The sequence below is a fragment of the Pristis pectinata genome, chromosome 1 (genome assembly GCF_009764475.1).
Source record: "Pristis pectinata isolate sPriPec2 chromosome 1, sPriPec2.1.pri, whole genome shotgun sequence".
Classification (NCBI taxonomy): domain Eukaryota; kingdom Metazoa; phylum Chordata; class Chondrichthyes; order Rhinopristiformes; family Pristidae; genus Pristis; species Pristis pectinata.
The window spans coordinates 8,932,361-8,954,620 of record NC_067405.1 but is presented as its reverse complement, the minus strand read 5'-3'; the positions used below and the strand labels follow the sequence as shown (position 1 = coordinate 8,954,620).

General features: G+C 40.1%; 1 protein-coding gene across 2 annotated transcripts in view; it reads left to right on the top strand.

Moving 5' to 3' along the window:
* Positions 1 to 22,260, top strand: part of pdia5 (protein disulfide isomerase family A, member 5) — a 125,375-nt gene that overhangs the window by 65,986 nt on the left and 37,129 nt on the right. The gene's annotated exons all lie outside the window — the stretch shown is intronic.

Sequence of the window (22,260 nt, the reverse complement as noted above, 5' to 3'; positions counted from 1 at the left end):
GAGGGTGCAGCACTAATGCTGAGACAGTTTCCTGCCAATCTACTCCCACTGTGGTGTCCTACACAGTTACAAAGAACCTCGTGATTCAGGGAATACATTTAGTGCTTGCTTAAATGCACTGAAATAGTTCTTCATTGTCTTTACAGTTTGAGATAGATTCTGTAGTTTTATTTATCCTTATTTGACTATCAGATGCAGAATGCAGCAGTGTTACTGGATGCAGTCTTGTCCATTTAGTTCCCCCAAAAACAGCTTGGTCAAGGGTGTGCTCAACAAGCTGAAAAAGATTCCAAATTCCATTCTCCCCAAGCAAAGCACATATCTTTTATTCCTTTGTGAATTGTGCCCTGTTCTTTGGATCTGCCAGTACCAATCCTTGCTGGGTTGGCTTAGGAGCAGTCCTATATGTATGATTTCTTTTTCTTATTAGTGTCATCACTGAAATGAATAGGCATGGCCTGGTGCATAGTCTTAAGAATCGTCGTCGTGGCTATCCCTCGAGGTCAAGGTTAATGGTCTTCGTTCCGTTGATCTATTTATGGGCTCCAGCCCACAGAGTGAAGACGCCTGTGCATGTGTTTGTTGGACGTGTACTTGATGTTGCACTACAAAAAGCACACGATACTTCACAAATCAACCATTTGATTCCAATGGCACGGAAACCATGACGATTGGAGCTGATGGATTTGTTCCAGCCTTCATCCGCCTTCACAGCCATTGAGTTCGAAGTAACTTTGTCCACCTGTTCCACTGTTGAGGTCTTGGTTGGATTGTTCTTTGTCAGGGACCTCACCATCGACCTTACCGCGATGGGTGACCCTACCAGGAGCATAGTTCGAGATGGCATCGCTCTCAGGATCTCAGGACCACACAAGCTTCTCCACCACGACAAGGTGACCATCCACAAAGAAGCTTACGAATAGAAGTAGCTGAAGAAAGAACAGCTCTTGGAGAAAATATGGGGTGAATTGGCACTTCATAAAAAGGAGCTGAATTGAAATCCTTTTGAGGAGGAGAATTATGGATTGTGGAGATATTATGAATGTTGAACAGTGAAAAACAGTTTTGTTTTCAGTGGGATTAACAGATTTGCATGTTTTAAAAGTGAGACCAGAGGAAGAGATTCAGTGTAAGAGAATCATAATGAGCTTTCAGTGTAGGTTATGAAATTCAGAATGACCTCATTTAGAACTGATGTTCAAGGGAAGAAAAGTTTGGTCATCTCCAAGCTCATCTTATAATGTGTGTTGATTGACAGGGAAGCAAGACTGAGGTGCAAGAATTACCACTCCCTTGAGCTCAAGGGTAGAAAAAGCTTTTGTGTTAAATAACTGAATATTTGTGGACTACGAAGGCATTGCATTTGAAGCTTAAGAGGAACAAGACAGGAATGCTCAGAGATTTAATGGCTGGGTTCTGGTAAAGCAAGCTTCAATTTAAAATCCTTATTAAGAGGACAGATTAGGAGATGTTTCAACACACAAATAGATGTTGCAGAGCATGATGCTTTGCCTTAGGTGTTGTATGAGGCAGAAAGCATTGTAACTTTTCAAGAAAAGGTAGATAAGTATCTGAAATACGTGACAAAATTGGACTAAAGAGAGAGTGAGTTTATAAGGAACCTCAGGTAAGAGTTTAGTGGGACTAGTTTGGCTTGTTTTAACAAAGCAGCAACCAAATAGTTGCCTTCTATGTGGTATATTCTCTTAGGTGACACAGATATAGCTTATTTGACAATGTGCCCTATCCAGGAACATGGATAATGGAAAGAGAAACAAAGAACTGCACCTCCTGATACGGCTGTGCTGTCTACCTTTAGATGCATTTGCACTAAAATTGTCTCCAGCTTGCATCTCTTTTCACATTGCTGTCCTGTCAGTTTTCTTTGTAGCACTTACTTGAATACAGTGGAAAAGGTTAAATTTTATGGAGTCATTGAGGAGAAATAGATCATCCTAGGGTTTTCCTAATGACTCAAGGCAAAATTTGCTGATGTGGAAATTCTGGAAAAGTCCCAAGAATTTTGAAAATACACAGCTGGTCAAGAGGACCTGGAGAGAAAAAAAATCAGTTTTATATCAATGAGCTTTCATCAGAACCGATACTGATGGAAAGTTACTGAAGTGAAACTTTAACCCAGTTTTTCTTTCCACAGATGCTACTTAACCCAAGTATTTCCATCATTTTTGGTTCTTATTTCTAATGTATTAATGAAAAACCATTATGTTGTTTTCGATTAGTCAGTGCCTCATAAAAATGGAATTGCTGTGTGGGTATAGAAATTTAAATTGGTATTTTCAAAAAGGGACAACTGAAAACTTTCTCATTCAGATGTGGTGGGACATCATTTGAACTTCATAGCACTTTTTTTGTCCAATTTCCATTCATATGCAGATAATCCCATGCTCTGGCTCTATCCAGTAATCTTTGAGGGCTAAACGGAATAAAAATTGAGTAGTTGCAGCAAAGTGCAAATCCAAAAGTAAGTTCTTTTCTGTAGAAGAACTTTAATCTATTCTGTGTGATAAGGTGTAAAATAATTGTTCTGAGTGGTGTTATTGAATGTCCAAGAAATCCCTTAGTTGCTACGAGGCTTCATATCTTGAAGAATTAATATTTTTTGAATTGTTTGAGGTTTGCCAAATACTAGATGAGAGCAATAAGCAAGTAATGTTCTTATGGAGGAGGATGAAGAAGAAACATTCACGCAAGTTAGCCATGACTCAGTTGGTAATATTATTATTGGCCTAAAGTGCTTGGCACCTTCCAAACCCAGGACCTCCAGCAATAAAAAGGACAAGGGCTTCAGCCTCGCCACCACTCGCAAGTTCTGCTTGAGATTGCACGCTATCCTGACATGGAAATACATTGCCGTGCCTTCATCACTGCCGTAGAATTGCAGTGGTGCAAGAGGGCAACTCGCAATTGGCAAAAAAATTCTGGCCTTGCCGATGGAACTAGTGGAAATAAAATGAATGAATGCAAAAAAACCTCCCAGATTTGAGTCAGGAAAGTTGTGGGTTCAAGACCCAATGGAGAGATTTGTCCACCAAAATGTAGGCTTGCACCAGTGTAGTACTGAGAGAGTGGTGTCTTTCAGGTGAGATGTTAAACCGAGGTCACATCCAACCCTGCAAAATGAAACTGAAAGAACCTCATGCTGAATGAAATGCTGGGGAGTTCTCTGCAGTATGCTGGATAGCATCCCCTAACCCAGCATCACTATAACAGATGATCTTACCGTTATCACATTCATGTCTTTAAGGTCTTGCTGTGTGCAAATTGCTTGCTGCATTTTTTATGTTGCAATATTAATGCTTAAATTACTTAATTTGCTTTAAACTACATTGAATGTCCTGAGGGTGTGAATTACATGAATGCAAATGCTTCCTTTCAAGTTTGGATTTTATGGCATAAAGATTACATTATATATTCAGTTTTGCAATATATTAAATCTCCTTACTTAACACTTGACATAGGTCTTTACAGATATGTGTAAGTTTTGGTCCTTTAGTTCACTATTTTAATAGAAACAGCACCAGAGTTACTTGCTTCTCTTTCTCTCAGGTCTGAGGAAGAGTCCCTGATCTGAAACGTTAACTGTTTCTCTTTCTATAGATGCTGCCTGACCTGCTTAGCTTTTCCCTACATTATTTCATGTTGCCTCAGTCCTTATCCTACACATACAAGACCAGCCTTCCCAGCTTACCCTTAACAACACATCACATGAACAAAGAAAGTTAACCTGCTGGTGACTGTCCCATTAAGCCATTTTGACTTGTCCTATCACAGACATTCTCTTTGTTCTACATATCCCTTCCCCTACTTCTCTCCCAAACTAACTTGCACCTCTCTCTTTCCCAGCTCTGGTGAAGGGTTGCAGACCCCAAATGTTGACTGCTGAGTTTTTCTAGCATTTTCTGTTTTTATTTCAGATTTTTAGCATCTGCAATTTTTTTCTATTTTCACCCAGAGTTACTTCAAGTAGCTTTGAATCTATATCTGCAGGCTGGTCTCTATAGAGGCCAACAGCGAATTTCGGCATGTTATGGTGAGCACAAACTGTGAAGCTAGAAGCCCATGCACAGTAAGTCAGATTGTCCATGATCCTCCCAAGAATAGAGGAATGAAAAACAAAGAGACACTTGCTTTTATTTGTCATCTTTCCTGCTCCTTCCAAGACACCCCATTGCACCTTACAGTTAATTAAGTAGTAGTTACTGTTGATACGTAGGAAATGCTGTAGCTAATTTAAATGGTCAAGCTCCCACAAACAACATTATGGCTAGAGATGCTTTTTAGTATTTGAAAGGTAAATAGTAACCAGAGCCTGAATAATTTCTGCCCTTTTTTGAAACAGTGCAGGTGAGATCTTTTCTGTCCACCTGAGAGAGGGCCTTTTGTTTAATATCTATGCACCATTTCCTCAGTTTTCTCCAAGACTGTCAACATTTTGTATTGTGTTTGGTTTCAATGAAAGTCTAGTTATCAGAGAACATCTTGCCCCTTCTGGTAATTATTACAATCTTTGGAGCCAAGTATCTGGTTTTGATGCATCAGGAAAATTGTAGGTTTCAACACCCTGAGAGTGTCAACCTACCTTAACTTCATTCACTTTAAGTCTGGTAGTGGTTCTACACACTGTTCACGTGGTGCAATGCCTAGTGTCAATGTTTAACTGGTATTGTCTTTCTTGTGAGATCCGTGTGATGGAAGGTACTTTGTCAAGGCAGGAATCAGCATGGTTTTAGCAACCAGAGTGTTCCTGACTGAGTTTCATCTTGGAAGTGCACAGTAATTTTCTCATGATATGCTGAAAGTATGTGCATCTTGGGAAAGAGGGAACCTGAGACATCTGTGCTATTTCTCAAATATGGAAACATCGCAATTATTGCAGTCCTAGCTCAGTGTTCGTACAGGTCTCTGATGTCGACTAGATAGCTCTTTTGCTGTCTTGAGTCTCATTCTATAAAATATAAACTGTTCTGACTTGAAAAGAAAGTAGATATTCAAGCTTTTTTAAGCAAAGTTGTAGGCAGATAATCCATCTTTATGAAACAAAATCAATCTTAAATTATTCTCAAAATTAGCACATCTCTGTAATTATTTAATATATTCCCAGAGTGGGAATATCAAATATTAGACAACATAGCTTTAATGTGAGAGAGGAAAGTTTTTTTTACATGGAGAGTGTTAGGTGCCTGGCATGTGTTGCCAGGGGAGGTGGTGGAAGCAGATACAATGACATTGTTTAAGGGGCATTTAGACAGGCACATGAACAGGCAGGGAATGGAGGGACATAGACAATGTATAGGCAGAAGGGATTAGTTTGCAATGGCATCATTGTCAGCACAGACATCATGGGCTGAAGGACCTGTTCCTGTGCTGCACTGTTCTGTGTACATTCTGAAATTAAAGGTTATTGTTGCCTAGCTTGGAGTTTGATGTTGTATGTCACTGAAGTCAATATTTACATAAATTTTGATAGTAAAATTTCAATTCATTTGGTTAAAAAAATCAGGTAACTTTCACACAGAAGAAGTGTTTGTAAATGTATTTACAGGACAAAAAGGTAAATGTATTTACAGGATGAACATCAGAACATAGGTTGACAAGTGAAATTTAATCTGACTTGAGATACTAACAGCTATTGGGTTAATCTATAGACCACTTCATCTAACAAGAGGTCACGTTTTTGGACGTATCAAAAAGAATGTCTGGTTTGGAAGTCCTTAAGCTGAACTGGTTGAACTTATAGCTTGCTAACCACAACTAAATGAGCTATGATATGGTTGAGGAGGTAGTGCTGGGCAAGCTACAAATATATGTGAAGGATGTCTGAACGAGAAAGTGATCCTCTCCCAGAAGTTGAGTTTTCAAACTGCAGATTATTATCTATCTATGAAGTTATGCTCTTCTAAAATCATTGTTTCTAACCTCCAATGCAGAGGTCACCCAATCTGCATCCAGTCTCACCAATGTAAAGGAGGCCACAACTGGAGTACCAGGTGCAAAATATAACACCCCAGACTTCACATGTGAAGGACTGCTTCACCTGGAAGGATTGTTTATGGCCCTGTGGATGGTGGTGAGGGAGGAGGTGTAGGGGCAGGTATAACACCTTGCGGTTGCAGGGCAAATGCCTGGGGAGGGAGGGGGATCGGTGGGGAGGGATGAGCCGACGAGGTAGTCACCAAGAGAGTGATCCCTGTGGAAGAGGAGGGGAGGAGAAGATGTGTCTGGTGGTGGGATTCTGTTGTAGGTGGCAGAAGTGGCGAAGAATGATATGTTGGATGTGTAGGCTGGTAGGTTGGTAGGTAAGGACTAGGGGAACTCTGGGGGAGGATCGGGTGAGAGCAGAAGTGCAGTAAATTGAGGAGATACAGTTGAGGGGTCCATCGATAGCAGTGGGGGAGGGGGTGGGAATATGTCATCAAGGCTCTCCAACTCCTCTGCCACTTTCATCTTCCACTATCTATAAGACATGCAAGGTGTGTGATGGAATACCAGATTCAAATTAGTTTATTGTCATATATACCAGGGTGCAATGAAACTTGTTGCTCACATGAAGCTCGCAGTGTAAGCAGTGTATGTAGTAGTAATAAATGTAACAATAAATACACCAACGAGCACAAAACAACGGAAAGGTGCAAAGATTGTAGTGCAGGAGCTGTACACAAAACGTTGCCGCTCTCCAGCACCATTTTTTTCTCACTAGCCTGGATTATTACAGCTCCAGCAGTACCTAAAACACAACGCAAAGCAGGTTGCTTAATTGGCACTTATCTTGCACCCAGCCTAATGGTTACATTATGTGCCATTTACTAAATGAACTGCAGCATTTGCCAAGGCTGCTTTGACAGTGCTTCACAAACCAGCATTTCAACCACCAAGAACAGGATAGCAGGAGCCACCTGCAGGCTCCCTGCCAGTTGCTGATCGTTCGTTAAAGTTTTTTATTATATATGTTCATTCCAAGGATTTGGACAATGTTGTTTACTGTTTGTTCCAAGTTTCCCCTGAACTGAGGAAGCAGTTAAGAGTTGGTATTGGTATTGGTTTATTATTGTCACTTGTACCGAGGTACAGTGAAAAGCTTGTCTTACAAACAGATCGTACAGGTCAATTCATTACACAGTGCAGTTACATTTGCAGATTACTGGAAAAGGACGGAAGATTTCCTTCCCTGAAGAATATTTGAACCAGTAATACAGCATGGAAACAGGCCCTTCGGCCCAACTCATCCATGCCGACCAAGATGCCCATCTAAGCTAGTCCCATTTTACCTGTTTTTGATGCATGTCCCTCTAAACCTTTCCTATCCATATACCTGTCCAAATGTCTTTTAAATATTGTTATTGTACCCGCCTCAGCCACTTCCCCTGACAGCTCATTCCACATACGCACCACCCTCCGTGTGGAAAAAGTTGCCCCTCAGGTTCCTGTTAAATCTTTCCCCTCTCACTTTAAACCTATGGCCTCTAGTTCTTGATTTCCCAACCCTGGGGTAAAGACTGTTTCCGTTCACCCTGTCTGTGCCCCTCATGAGTTTATACACCTTTATAAGATCACCCCTCAGTCTCCTACACTCCAAGGAATAAGATAGGTTTTTAAGACAAGTGGGTAATTTATTAGTTCGCTACTAAGGCCAGCTTTTCTAAAATTCCATATTTATTTCTCTTCTTGAATTTAATTTCTGCCACTGCGATCATGAGACCCAAAATCCTGTCCTGAGATCAAATGTCCAGAGGCCTAGCTAATGGTCTAGTAACTACTGTACTCCTTGTGTTCTAGAACTCCCTGCCTAACAAAATTAAGGGAGCACCTTCAGAAGAACTGCAGTAGTTCAAGAAAGTGGCTCACCATCGAATTCTTGTCTGCAGTTAGGTTTGGACTTTGTCTGCGTTCCCCTATTCCTGCAAGTTAATAAAATTATTCTCCCACGGTGCCTGACACCAGAAGTCACACATGACCAAAACTTATGTTGCTGTTAATTGATTACAAAACTGACTGATGGAAGATGTCCATAGAAATTTTACCCAGAGAATGGTGGGAATCTAGGACCCATTGCTAAGTGCAGCAGTTGAAGCAGCTAGCATAGATGCAGCAATGATGCTTCTATCCCTGTCTCTGCATCCTTTTTGGCAGTAACTGAACTCGATATACAATTAGATGTCTAGCTATTTTGCTGCAGCTATCCTTGCATTCCTGGTACACTAGAGAGCTAATTTAGTTGAAGAGAAAAATGATTAAGGTGCTTGAAATTTGTTGTAAAAGATTGAAACTGGGAATATTCTCCATTAGAACAGAGAAAATTAAAGGGGTAATTAATAGTGGTGTTCAAAGTGATGCCAGAAGAACTATGACCAGTGAACATAGATTTAAGATAATTTGAATAAGATCAGAGAGGAGATGCTGGAATTATTTTATTACTCTGAATTATGATGAAGAATGCATTCCCTGAAAGGCTTGTAGAAACACATCCATCATTAAGGGCCCTCACCATCTGGGACATGCCTTCTTCTCGTTACTACCATCAGGAGCCTGAAGACCCAAACTCAATGGTTCAGGAACAGCTTCTTCCCCTCCGCCATCAGAATTCTGAATGATCCATAAACACTACCTCATTATTCCTTATTTTTTGCACTATTTATTTATTTTTGTAATTTACAGGTTTTTACATCTTTGAACTATTATACACAAAGTAACAAATTTCACGTCATATGTCAGTGATAGTAAATCTGATTCAATTGTAACTTTCAAAAGAGAAATGGATAAATACTTGAGAAAGGATGAATGCAGCAGACTGTGGAATATAGGTAGCTCATTCAAAGAGCTGTTACAAGTGTGAAGGATAAAATAGTGTCCTTTTGTGCTGTACAATCATACACAATGCACCTAAAGTGGAGTCCAAAATATGCTTTTCTGCACAGTAATCTCTACACAAAGTAGCTGCCTTTTTTTTTTAGAGAAGCGTTGATATTTGCGGGTGTATGCCTTGATAGGTAAATAATTCTGCACGTTAGTTAGGAAATATTCAGCAGCATGGTTATCAGGCATTCTTAGTCTGATGAATTGTGCTAGTATGACGCAGCAGTGGATGCTGTAGAGGTTGACTATGAGTACATATGGTCTTTGTCAGTAGTGGCTCTGTAGGCAACAGAGTCACCTTTGGAACAGAAAGAAAGTCATGGGTTTAAATCTTGCTGTGGAGACTAGTCTAGCACAAAGGTCCAGTATATCACTTTAAGAGAAGACCAGGGGAGTTTCCTCAGTGTCCTGGGTCAATATTTATTTATTAGTCCCCGTCAATAAAGTAGATCATAATTGCTTTTTATTATAGATTCCTATCTGCATATAGGTCTGGAATAGAATATTGGGAGCTATGTTTCCTAGATCCAACAATGACTGCACTTCACTCATTGTGTGGCACTTTAGGAGATCCTGAGATTGTAAAGAGCACTACATAAAATGTCTTCCTTTTCTGTTCAGTAGATGACCAGGGAGTTTTAGACTACTGGTCAAGGGCAGTTCAGAAGACTGTCGAGGGCACTTAAAAGCAAAAGACTTGGATAATAACAACTGAAAATTCAACTCTCTTGTGGAAGGCCTCCCTCTAACTTGTGGATAACATGTTTGGTGTATAAATCAACCGTAGCTTGCGAGAAACACCACATGATTTATTTCTATTCCAGACCTTTATTGATTTGATCCCTTCCTGTGCTGGCTGAACCTTTTCCCTTTCTTGGATGTTAAGTATAGCAGTATATCATCTGTTCAAGAATGGAGTTCTTGTAAAAGTTATGGCAAGTTCTCCATCCTATTCTGTCAATATCCATAAAACTTGAGGCTTCTTGAGAAATATAGTGATGTCTTAATTTAAATGCAAGTTCTTTCAGAAGCATGCTAGAAACAGACCACATGTACCCAGAAATGAGGTGCCAACCTGGCAAAGCTGCAACATTAGGCAATTCGCATGCTAAATAGTATTCAATAAGCAGAACTAAATGATACCACAACCTGTGAACCAGATTCAAGCATGCCATCCTCATTGGTAGGGCCCAGCATGTGAGTGCTAAAGATTAGTGTAGAACTAGTGTGCCTGGGTAGTTGATAGTCGGGGTGGGCTAAAGGGCCTGTTCCTGTGCTTTATTTCTCTATGACTTTATGACAAGGCTGAAGGATTCACAACCATGTTCATCCAGCAGTGCTGCAGTGAATGATTGATCTCTGCTTCCTCCTGAGATCTCCATCATCACAGTCCTCAGCCAATTCAATTCACGGCTGACAGCACCAGATGCCGCTATGGGATCAAATAACATTCTGGCTGTAGTACTGGAGACTTTAACTCCAGAACTAGCTACACTTCCAGCCAAACTCTTCCAGAACATATACAACACTGGCAAATACCCAATAATGTGAAAATTGCCTAATTATGCCATGTTTACAAAAAACAGGACAAATCCAATCCAGCTCATTACTGCTCAGTAGGTCTACTCTCCACGACCACCTGGCTCCTGATGTCATTATTGCTTTGCCCTAAAGCAGTCACACCCTGTACAAACAAAAATGCTGGTGGTTGTTGGTGGACAACTATCTCAGGATCAGGATGGAAAACGAAAGGATAACCTCAAGCTTTACCTGTCACCTTAGAGGCACAAGAGACTGCAGATGCTGGAATCTGCAGCAACTCTCTGCTGAGTCCTGATGCAGTGTTTCAACCCAAAATATCAACAGTTCCTTTCCTCCCACAGATGCTGCTCGACCTGCTCAGTCCCTCCAGCAGATTGTTTGTTGCTACCTATCATTTTCATTCTCCATCCCATTCTAACCTGTCTTTGGCTTCCACTGTTCCAATGAAACTCACTGAATTGGAGGCATGACACCTCACCTTTGAAGTTCCAATTTGGCAGATTTACAGCCAACAGAACTCAAAAAATCAAATTCAACAATTGTAGAGAATCAGCTATTTTCGTTCTGTGTATGAAATTGCAAGCATTCAGATTTGCCTTCTCTTTGCTCTTCTGATATTTCACATTTCTTTACAATATTTTTATTGAATCCATGAAAAAAATACAGAGTACATCAAGAAAGAAAATAAAAATACTACTAAATACGTTGTATTAAATCATACTTAGATTACAATACTCTAATAATCACATATAGTAGTTAGTTAATAAAGGAAGAAAAAAATTGAAATATTTCATTATAAAAAAAATCTACTCCCACTACCAAAACCCGAAGCTGTTAGATGGAAAAAATAACAAGGAAAAACTTTTAAAAACGTAACCGTGTCAGCCAATATCTGCATTTTAGTCCCCAAATTGGATATTTTGAAAATAATTCACATTTCAACCATCTTGTATTTATGCCTCCTCTAGACCTACCCTTACCACCCTTTTAGCTGACACATTCACTGTTTGTGTCAACCATTCTCTCCCGATCTCCACCCTATCAAAGACCTCTTTTGTTTTCTCTGCCCCTCCCCTATTTCCCTGCAATTTAAAACCTGTTCCTTTTTTTATATACTTCCCAGTTCCACTCGAAGTTCACCAACCCGAAATGTTAATTTTGTTTCACCTTTCCACCGATGCCGCCTGACCTGAGTATTTCCAGTATTTTCTGTTTCTATTTCTTATTTCTAGCACTCTCCTGAAAAGCTTTCTTTTTTTATATAATTACAAGCTTCTGAGGCAATACAGTGGAATACGATAGTCAGAAGTAAAAGTGATCTAAAAGGGAGAAAAGAAAGTTGGCATGGCAACAGTAACTAGGCCAATGTCTTCTGGTCCTCATTCTGATAGTTGAGATTTGAAGAGCTGCTACTGTGTTTTTAAGAGACAAAGACATTGTTCTTATGGGTTTCTACTTGCTTTTATATCAGTGAGAAATGAGCATTGTAAGTTTCACAACTTTGACTTCATCATTCGCTTTCCAGTTTTCTCTTTGCTCTCTATGGTTCCTATACATGTGAGAGTACAGTCAATTAGTGTCAACTACCCTGCGCTACTCTTCCAAATACCCCTTTGCTTTGCAGACTCTGCTCAAGAAAATCTGCTGGTAATTGAACTTGGGGTGGTGTGGGTGTTTGCAGTGCCTATAAGTAAGCTCCACTCACTCACTCTGAGGAAAGAGTGATCAGATGGTAAACAGGAACCCAAGATATTTGTTCAGTTGAGCTCTCCAGGTTAAGTTACTGAGGGCAGTTTAATCCCTAATAGCACCACTGACACTGAATTGACAAAACCAGCTGGTCGAGTCTGATATCTTATGCTCTGGATGTCTCGATTCATATTTCCTATTTTTGTACTACATAGAAGAGCAATCCCATTCATAGAGTTTGTGTCCACTTGTCAGTGTGGGGTGCCACTTTGTGGTTTAGTTACAATCAGACTGATTGACTATATTGGGACTATCATTAGAAATTTAGAATTTTGATGCACAATAAGCCAAGTGGCTCAACAGGTCCACGTGAGTGTTTGTGCTCTGACAAGCTTCCTTTGACCTTACCTCATCTCACCCTATGATTTTAATCTTTTCTCCCTTATGTATTTTTCTCACATCCCCTTAAATTCATAGAATGCCCTCCAAACCTCCTCTGCGCCCTCTAAACCTCCTCTGCACCCTCTCTAAAGTCTCGACATCCTTCCTGTAGGGAGGTGACCAGAATTGCACACAATACTCTAAATGCGGCCTAACCAGAGTTTATAGAGATGCATCATAATTTCTACAAACTATCAACAAAATTATCTGCAGAATGCCCAAGAAAAGGCCATGAATGTACATCAGAAAGAGAAGTGGTCCTATTAGCAACTCCAGGGAATGTCAGTGTATCTTCCCTCTTCTCTGATAAACAAATGTGTAGCACTGCACTCAGCTGTCTGTCTCTTAGCCTATGCCATTCCCACGCTGTTACAGTCCCTTTAATTCCAAGGGCTTCAATTCTTTTAACATCCTTTGGAATGTATTTTGACAAATACCTTTTGAAAGATGTTATACAGATCAACCGCGCAATGCTCATCAACTCTTATCTCTTACATTCCCAAAGAAGTTAATTGTTAATCATACCCGATTTACCTTTAACATGTTTTTACTGACTTTCATTTATTAACCCATAATTTCCCAGGTGGAAATTCATTGCATTTCCAGATGGTTGCCCCCACACAGTCATTAAGTTTGACAAGCTTGTAACTACTAATTTATCCCTCTTATCTATTCATAGAACGCAGAATAGAACATAGAACAGTACAACACAGGAACAGGCCCTTTGGCCCACGATGTTGAGCTGAATTAATTAAGCTAATGATGCCTAATTACACTAATTCCTACTGCATGTACATGGTCCATATCCATAAGACCATATAACGTATAGGAGCAGAAGTAGGCCATTCTGGCCATCTATCTGCCTCCACTAACCATATGATTGCCTTTGTTACCTTAATGGCCAAACGATCCATTTTGCTCAAATGGAAGGATCCAATACCCCCTACTACTTTTCAATGGTTCTCTCAAACTATATCATGTTTAAACTTGGAAAAAATTAGGAGTGGTACTGTTGATCATTTCGCTTAAATTTGAGGAAGTTTGGAGTCCATTTATTCAATATTTTCACATGATATAGATCCCCTTGTAATAACCTTTCAACTTAGAGGAACGGAGTTGACGACATAATATTGTTCTGTTTCTACTGAGAAATTTTAGTCCAGTTTTTTTTGAATTTTTTTTTCTTTAGCTTAGTTTGGTTTGATATATTTATAAATTTTCTTATTGTTTTGGGGATTTTTTTTCTTTCTTTAATATTTTATAATAAATCTTTTTCTTTCCTTTCTTTTATATTATATTCATTCACTAAGAGATCATTGGATCTACAGATTTTTTTATATACTTTGTTTTTTATGATTATCCGTGCCATGATTGTTCTCCCGATCTCTTTGTATTACATGTACAAACATTGATGTTATATATTAATCTGTATTAATTTGAAAACTAATAAAACGATTGAAAAAGAAAGAAGTAGGCCATTCAGCCCATCGAGTCTGTTCTGCCATTCAATCATGGCTGATTTTTGTTTTTTTTCTCAACCCCATTCTCCCCATAACCCTTAACCCTCTTATATTCCTCCATTTTCTGCATATTCATGTGCCTATCTAAGAGCCTCTTAAATGCCTCTGTCGTATCTGCCTCCACCACCACCCCGGCAGCACATTCCCAGGCACCCACCACTCTCTGTGTAAAAAAAAAGCCTTGCCCTGCACATCTCCTTTGAATTTTCCCCCTCTCACTTTAAATGCATGCCCTCTAGTATTCACTTAAAAAGTTTGTAACTTTTTTTCAAGCTCCTCCAAATTTAAGGATACAAGGTTAATGGTCAGGGCCTCAATTTTCTCGCCGTTCCCTTGGTATGAAGCCCGTCTGCCTTGGCCACTTTTCTACCTTGAAACCTGAAAACCCTTTAAGTTCCTATTCTATATTTCTATTCTCGTCATTTAAAGATTTAAGATAATGCTATTCTGAAGTTCTGTGGGCCTTGTTTTAGTCTCAGGTAGCAAGTGTAATGTTACTATTCCAGAAAGGTGGGGAATAGCAAAGACCAATGAACCTGTTATCAGTAATCACAAGGATGCTGGAATCTATTATTTAAGGACCTTAGAGTCATTCAGCATGGAAACAGGCCCTTCGGCCCAACTCATCCATGCTGATTCTGTTGCCCAGCGAGCTAGTTGATCTTGTGACAAAGAACACAAGAAATCACAAAATCGACGCAATTTCATGAAGGCAATTCAAGTCTGATAAATGCAGCTTTTTAATGAGGATTTTGCCACTAGGATAAATAAGATGTAGTGAGTGTTGTCAAGCTAAGCTTTCAAAAGGGCCTTTAAGCAGGTAACTCAGAAGGTTGTAAAATAAAATAAAGCGTGGTTCAGGGTAATCTGAGCTAAATCGATCTTGCCTATAGCAGAAGTTCAAAGATCAGAATGTCTCTGACTTGTGCATGTTTCAGCACTGCAGTCCTGCAGCTTAGGTGCCAGTGCGTCTCCTCTGCCCCATTGTATCCAGGAGCAGAGCACTAATGTGTTACTGAAAATGTCCATATGTACTTCACACCTGATCCCTCATCTTTATACCGGGGAAGGCTGGTGTATGAACAGTTACTGCAAAGTTTTGTTGCATGTCCTTTGGAGAAGAGTAAGTGCTTATCTCACTTCATATTGGTTATTTAATGTTTTTGATTGTTCATATTTTAATGTTTTTGTTCAGTTATTTAAATCATTTTGAGTAGTATTTTCTTACATCTCTATATTAGAGACATTCAATCTCCCCTGCAACTGTTGCCAGTGAGTTGTCAGAAGCCATCGACATGTTCAGGAGGTGGGATCTCAGAATGAGCTGACTGACCTTCATGCACTGCTTGGAGGCCACTCTGTCTTTTGGTTGCAGGTGGCTAGCACATTTGATAAAAGTCCAGCAAGTTAGGGCAGTGGGCCAGGTCCGGGTCCAAGGCCACTGAGAGGGGTTTGGTTAAAGGACACAAGATGAAGAACAAGGATAAAGCACCTTTTTTATTTTGGTAGGCTATTACTATTAGGCCGTTTAATTGTTCATAATCTACATTAATGACTGATATGTCTCATATTCTCTATTCTCATATTTCCTTGTGTCATAGAAGGAGACCATTCAACTCACTGAGCCTATGCTGACTCTCAGGAACGCCACTCCCGCACTTATCTCCCAGTAACCTATTCTCTCTCAGATGCCAACTAACAAGCCAGATTCTCCCACCAGCCACCTACGCTAAGGGTAATTTATAGTAGCCAATTATCCTACCAACCTGCACGTCTTTGGCATATGGGAGGAAATCGGAGCACCCACGGGAAACCAATGTGTTCATGGGGAGAACATGCAAACTCCAAACAGTTTCAGGAAGAGAAACATTCCTTTCTGAGGATTACACTTCAAGAACTACATTCGCCCAGATTCACCAGTATCACATCGAAACCAAGGGTTAATTTATAGATATTGGTAGCAAAGATTATGTTTGCATTCCCTTTTTAATAATCTATGGATGATGTAATTAAGGTAATTAAAGGATTTAGTAAATAGAAAAACTGTCCCCACTGCTGGAGGGAGTCCTTGGTACGTCTAATTACAGCTGGCCTGTTCAGTGATGATCTTGTGAAGCACTTTTCACAGAAAAGGTAGTAGAAAGCTTTTGCACTCCCTAAAAGCTGTTAAAGATGAGGAACAATTAAAAAGATTAACAACCAAGATTAATAGAATTTTATTCAGCAAAAGATTCTCCCACCAGCCACCCATACTAGGGGTAATTTACAGTAGCCGATTAACCCAACAATCAACATGTCTTTGGTGTGTGGGTTTCCGCCTACACAGTCACAGGGAGAATGTGGACTGAAGGCCAGGTTTGAACCTGGGTCGCTGAAACTGGGTCAAATGTATTCAAGTTTGCAGATGATACAAAACACAGAAGAGAGTTGTGAGGATGCTCTGAAGAGTCTGGGAAAGGATATGTGCAAATTACATGGTAAGCAAGAAATCTAATGAAGGAGAATGTGAGATTATGCACTTGGATGGGATCAAGAGAAAATAGATTTTTTTAAATGGCAGGAAGGTTAAAGTTGCTGCTGGTGAGCTGGTTCATGGAAAGTAGAAAATTAACAAGTGTGCATGGAAAGTAATAAGGAAGAACACAGAACACTGCAGCACAGTACAGGCCCTTCGGTTATGCCAACATTTTATCCTGCTGTAAGATCTAACTAACCCTTCCCTCCCACATGGCCCTCCATTTTTTCTATCATTCATGTGTCTATCTAAGAGTCTCTTAAATGTCCCTAATATATCTGCCCCCACAACGTCTGCCAGCAGTACTTCCCATGCACCCACCACTCTCTGTGTAAAAAAACATACCTCTGACATCCCCCTTATATCTTCCTCCTATCACCTTAAAATTATGCCCCTTTGTGTCAGCCATTTTCACCCTGGGAAAAAGTTTCTGTCCATTCAATCTATGCCTCTTATCATCTTGTACACCTCTATCAAGTCACCTCTCATCCTCCTTCTCTCCAAAGAGAAAAGCCCCAGCTCACTCAACCTATCATCATAAGACATGCTCTCCAATCCAGGCAGCATCCTGGTAAATCTCCTCTGCACCCTCTGTAAAGCTTCCACATCCTTCCTATAATGAGGCGACCAGAACTGAACACAATACTGAAAATGTGGTCTAACCAGAGTCCTATAGAGCTGCAACATTACCTCGTGGCTGTTGAATTCAAACCTGACAAATGAAGGCCAACACACCATACGCCTTCTTAACAACCCTATCGACCTGCGCAGCAACCTTGAAGGATCTATGGACGTGGACCCCAAAATCCCTCTGTTCTTTCACACTGCTAAGGGCTCTGCCATTAACCTTGTATTCTGCCTTCAAATTCAATCTAACCAAGTGTATCACTTCACACTTTTCCGGGTTGAACTCCATTTGCCACTTCTCAGCCCAGGTCTGCATCCTATCAATGTCCTGTTGTAATCTCCAGCAACCTTCTACACTATCCACAACACCATCAACCTTCATGTCATCCACAAACTTACTAACTCAGCCTTCCACATCCTCATCCAAGTCATTTATAAAAATCACAAGGAGCAGGGGTCCCAGAACAGATCCCTGCGGAACACCACTGGTCACCAACCTCCAGGCAGAATACGCTCCATCTATCCCCACCCTCTGTCTTCTATGGGTGCGCCAATTCTGAATCCACACAGCCAAGTTTCCTCGGATCCCATGCCTCCTGACTTTCTGAATAAGCCTTCCATGAGGAACCTTATCAAATGCCTTACTACAATCCATGTACACCACATCCACTGCTCTACCTTCCTCAATGTGCTTTGTCACATCCTCAAAGAAAGGCAAAATATAGAATGGGATTCAAGTGTAAGACTAAGAAAAATGCTGCATTTGTTCAGGGCTTTGCTTGAAACCACACCAGAAGCTCTGTGCTGTTTAGATCAAAACTAATAAACATAAGGAAAGATATACTTGCCTAGTGGTAAGTGCTGCTTAGAGTTACTGGACTGATTCTTGTGCTGAGAAGACTATCCTGTAAGGAATGATTGAGCAAGCTAGCCTAAAAACACATGAATTTTGATGAATGAGGTGAGACTCCCAGGGCTGTTAACTCAGGTTAGAGAGTCCAGAAACAGTATGGTCTCAGGGTAATGGGTTGGCCATTTGCGATTGATATTTCTTTAGTCAGGGGTTTGTAAATCTTTGGAGTTCCCTACTTAGGTGTGCAGATGCTCAGTTGTTGAGTGTTAAAAATTACGATTAGAATTTTGCACAGTAAGTGATTGACAGATGTGGGGATTGGTTGGCTAAAGTGGAGCTGAGGTCAAGGATTACCTGTGTTATTGAACGTAGAGTATGTGTGATGGATCTGTGGCTTAACCCTATTTCTATTTCATTTCTATCAACATCCCTTTCTCTACTGAAGGTAGACATAAAATATACATTTAGCACCTCAATTATGTCTTTTGTCTCCAGAAGATTTTTTTAAACCCCCAAATCTGTCCTGTGCCATCCTTTTTATTATTTTGATGTTGATAGAAAAGTGTTTTGTTTCCTTTTCTTGCTAATCTATTACCACTCTCTCCCTTTGCCTCTTATTCCTGGTTCTCTTCAGCACCCTGTATTCAGAATAACACAGCTGAACCCAGCTCTCCAATAGAGTCACACTCTTGGTACATGAGTAAACAGGATGTCCATGTGGATAAGTGGTTGAACTTCACATTTTTTTTCCAAGAATCAAGGTTCTGCTTCAGTTTCATGCACAATGTGCATACACGTGTTTTTGAATTCAGCTGTTTGCTGGAGAAAGTGACTACTTAATGCTTCCCTGTCATTAGTTGAAGTAATTTTTAAACTTGTATTGTGTGAATCATTTCCTAATTAACTTTATCTTTAACTTGGTATCCCTCATTGTACTAAAGAAAAGCAATTTGTGAAATAGCTTTAAAATTCACAACTATTTCCATGGTTGCCTCGAAAAGCCTAATGATGATGGATCTTTCTGGAGGAGGATGTGGCAATTTCCCAACCAATGTTATCCAGAACACTTGTTACAGGTACTTGTTACAGGTAACAGGTAACCCAGTTAAAACACATAGATATTTTCAAAGTCAAACTGGAGTTTATTGTCATATGCACAGGTCCATGTGTGCACAGGTGCAATGGAAAACTTACTTGCTGCAGCATCACAGGCACATAGCATCATATAAGCAGCATTCACGATAAACAAATAAATTAAACATAAACACAATTTTTACAAGAAAGAACACAAATAGAACTTTAAAAAAAGTCCATTTTAGTGCAAAGTGATCAAAATGGTCATAGTGTTGCAAAACTATATTGATTAGGATTTTGCAGGTTGGTTCAAGAACTGAATGTTTGAAGGGAAGTAGCTGTTCTTGAACCTGGTGGTGTGGGACTTCAGGCTTCTGTACTTGCTGCCCGATGGTAGCTGCGAAAAGATGGCATGGCCTAGATGGTGGGGATCTTTGATGATAGGTGTTACCTTCTCGAGGCATTGCTTCCTGTAGATACTACCGATGGTGGAGAGGGATGTGCCTGTGTTATATTGGGCAAAGTCTGCTACTCTCTGCAGCTTCTTACGTTCCTGTGCATTTGTTCAAGCTTAAATACGCACTCTTCCTATCTCATCCATAGTGCTTGGATTGCTCTTTCTAATGACCTTCGCTAACATGTGGCACAGCTTTTAATGATTGATATATCTGTATTCTGAGATCCCTTTTTCCTTCTACCCCATCTGGACTTGTACCTTCTAAATAATAAGGGACCTCTCAATCCTTCCAACCAAAATGTGTTCATTGAACACTGTCTGCAATTATTTGACAATTCTGCATGTTTGTTAACAACCTCTTGCAATTTATTTGTGATCCTCCTTGGTATTAAATATTCCCCTGCCCCTATATTTGGTATCATCTGAAAATTGACGTATCCAAAATCTAAATTGTGAATGAAGTTGTAAATTGCAATGGTCCCAACACCGACTGTTGTGGAATCTCCCACTCTCTTTTTTCTTTCTTGAAGCCAATTGCAATTTGTACACTGTCCCCTGACTCTGCATTCTCCATTATGGGGTACGTTATCAAAGGCTTTTTGAAAATCTGCATCTACTGCATTACCATTGCATTCTACCTCCATTACCTCTTCAGAAATTCAATATAAATTGGTTAAGCAAGAGCTTTCCTTTTGAAATCTTTTCATTACTATACTCCTCATCTCTAGTTGTACTTCTGTTCTCTCTGTTAATGGGGTTTTCATTGATTTTCCTACCATTGACATTAAGCTGACTGGTCTACAATTCCATGGTCTTGTTCTGTCCCTTTCCTTAAATATAAATATTAATGCCAGTCCTCTAGCACTACAGATTTTTGTAACAAATTACTAAATGTGTCATAATGTCTCTTCTACATCTTCACTAGATTCTTTCAAATTACATGGATGCAATCCATCTGGATCAGAGATATTATCCTCTGTTCGATTCCCTCTGTAATATATCCTTTTTTTTTCTTTCTTGAATGCATATAACTCATTCTCACTCTTACACCCGGTCTTCAAATCCATTTTGTGCCATCTTACGGAGAGCCTGGCACTTCCTTCCCTTGGAGATAGTTATATCAGAGCTGTTCTTTGTTTGCTCAAAGAAAGTGTCATTGATAAAAGAACAGAATGTGAGTTCAAGGTCCACTCCAGGCCTGAGGCTAGAATTGTGGTGCTAGCACATCAGCATTGATTTTTCTTTTGAAGTCTCTGGAACCCACAAGCTTCAGCCTCTGATGGAAATGCAGAGCTGCTGCCGATTCCAGTGAATTGCATTGTTTGTATTTTGTAAAACCAGCATCACAGATTGGTTCATTATTGTCAAATGTACCGAAGTACAGTGAAAAGCTTTGTTTGCATGTCATCCATGCAGATCATTCCATATATAAGTACGTCGAGGTAGTACAAAAGGAAAAACAGAATGCAGAATGTAGTGTTAACATTTACAGAGAAAGTGCAGTGAGATAGTCAAAAGAGGGGCAAAGGCCATGGTGAAGTAGATTGAGGGATTAAGAGATTTCCCCAGCAGTTGTTCGCATTATCGCCCTTGCACAAATACCAGCTTCTACCCAAATCCAAGCTATTTTGAATACTGTACAAATGGTCAGCAAGTGACTCTACCATTACATCAGTCTGACTTGGCCAAGGTCGGACCTTGGAGTTGTTTCCTCTGGAGTATACTGCTGGCCTAAACCTATCTTCCTGGAACTGAGGTTGAATCTTAAAGTGACTTGAAAGACTAATCATATATAGAGGCAACTAGTTTGCAGCTGCAGTCTCAAATACCATTTCATGCAAAGGCCAAGTTGTATATTTTAAATAAACAAGATAATTCAATGGTAATTTGCTGTGGCCATTTTGTGCTCTTTCTTGTTATAACTTGAACATTTTCCACAAGTATGCTTTTATTGCACGATTCTACAGTTGGTTCATTATGTTCCACTGGAGCAGAAAAATGTAGCCCGCTTATGAAACCATGGAGCCTCATGGGGCAATGCAGCTTGCGAGAGAACCCCAAAAGTGATTGGAATTTCAAGATGGGAATAATAGACCCTGCATGCATTAATTCATTTTTGCTGCACGAGAGAATCAGAGACTCCGTCAACAGCGATGCTTTTTTGAAAAGGGGAATTGTTGTCAGAAACAATGCCTAGCTGTTTGACCTCCCAGGCAGCTCAATCTGTGGCCAGCAACTATGACTGCAAACAGTATAATGTGAGCACTCATCTGCTCTGAAAGTTTGGGCTCCTTTCCAGCAGAGTGTCAGGTCAATTTTGGTTTGCTCAGATGCCTACACGGGTGACTCAAGGCACAAGCCCAGAATTGTTGATCTGGCAGATGCCTAGTTTACAGCTTGCCATGAAGCCTGCCTTTCACATTTGAACAGTTCTGGAGAAGTCAATTTTATCACCAATTCTAAAGTGCAGATTATATTGATTGGAAAATCTGGGTGATTTAACCAGTTTCCAAAAATGTGTGGTGCAGGTCGACATGAAAATTGAATCAGCTGAGAAGTTGTTTTGTGTGTCTGTATCTGTGTGTTGGAGTGACCCGACCCAGCTTGACAACTAGTTCAGGATGAGGCCCACATATGGGGACATAGGAAGTGTGAAATAAAAAGCACTGGG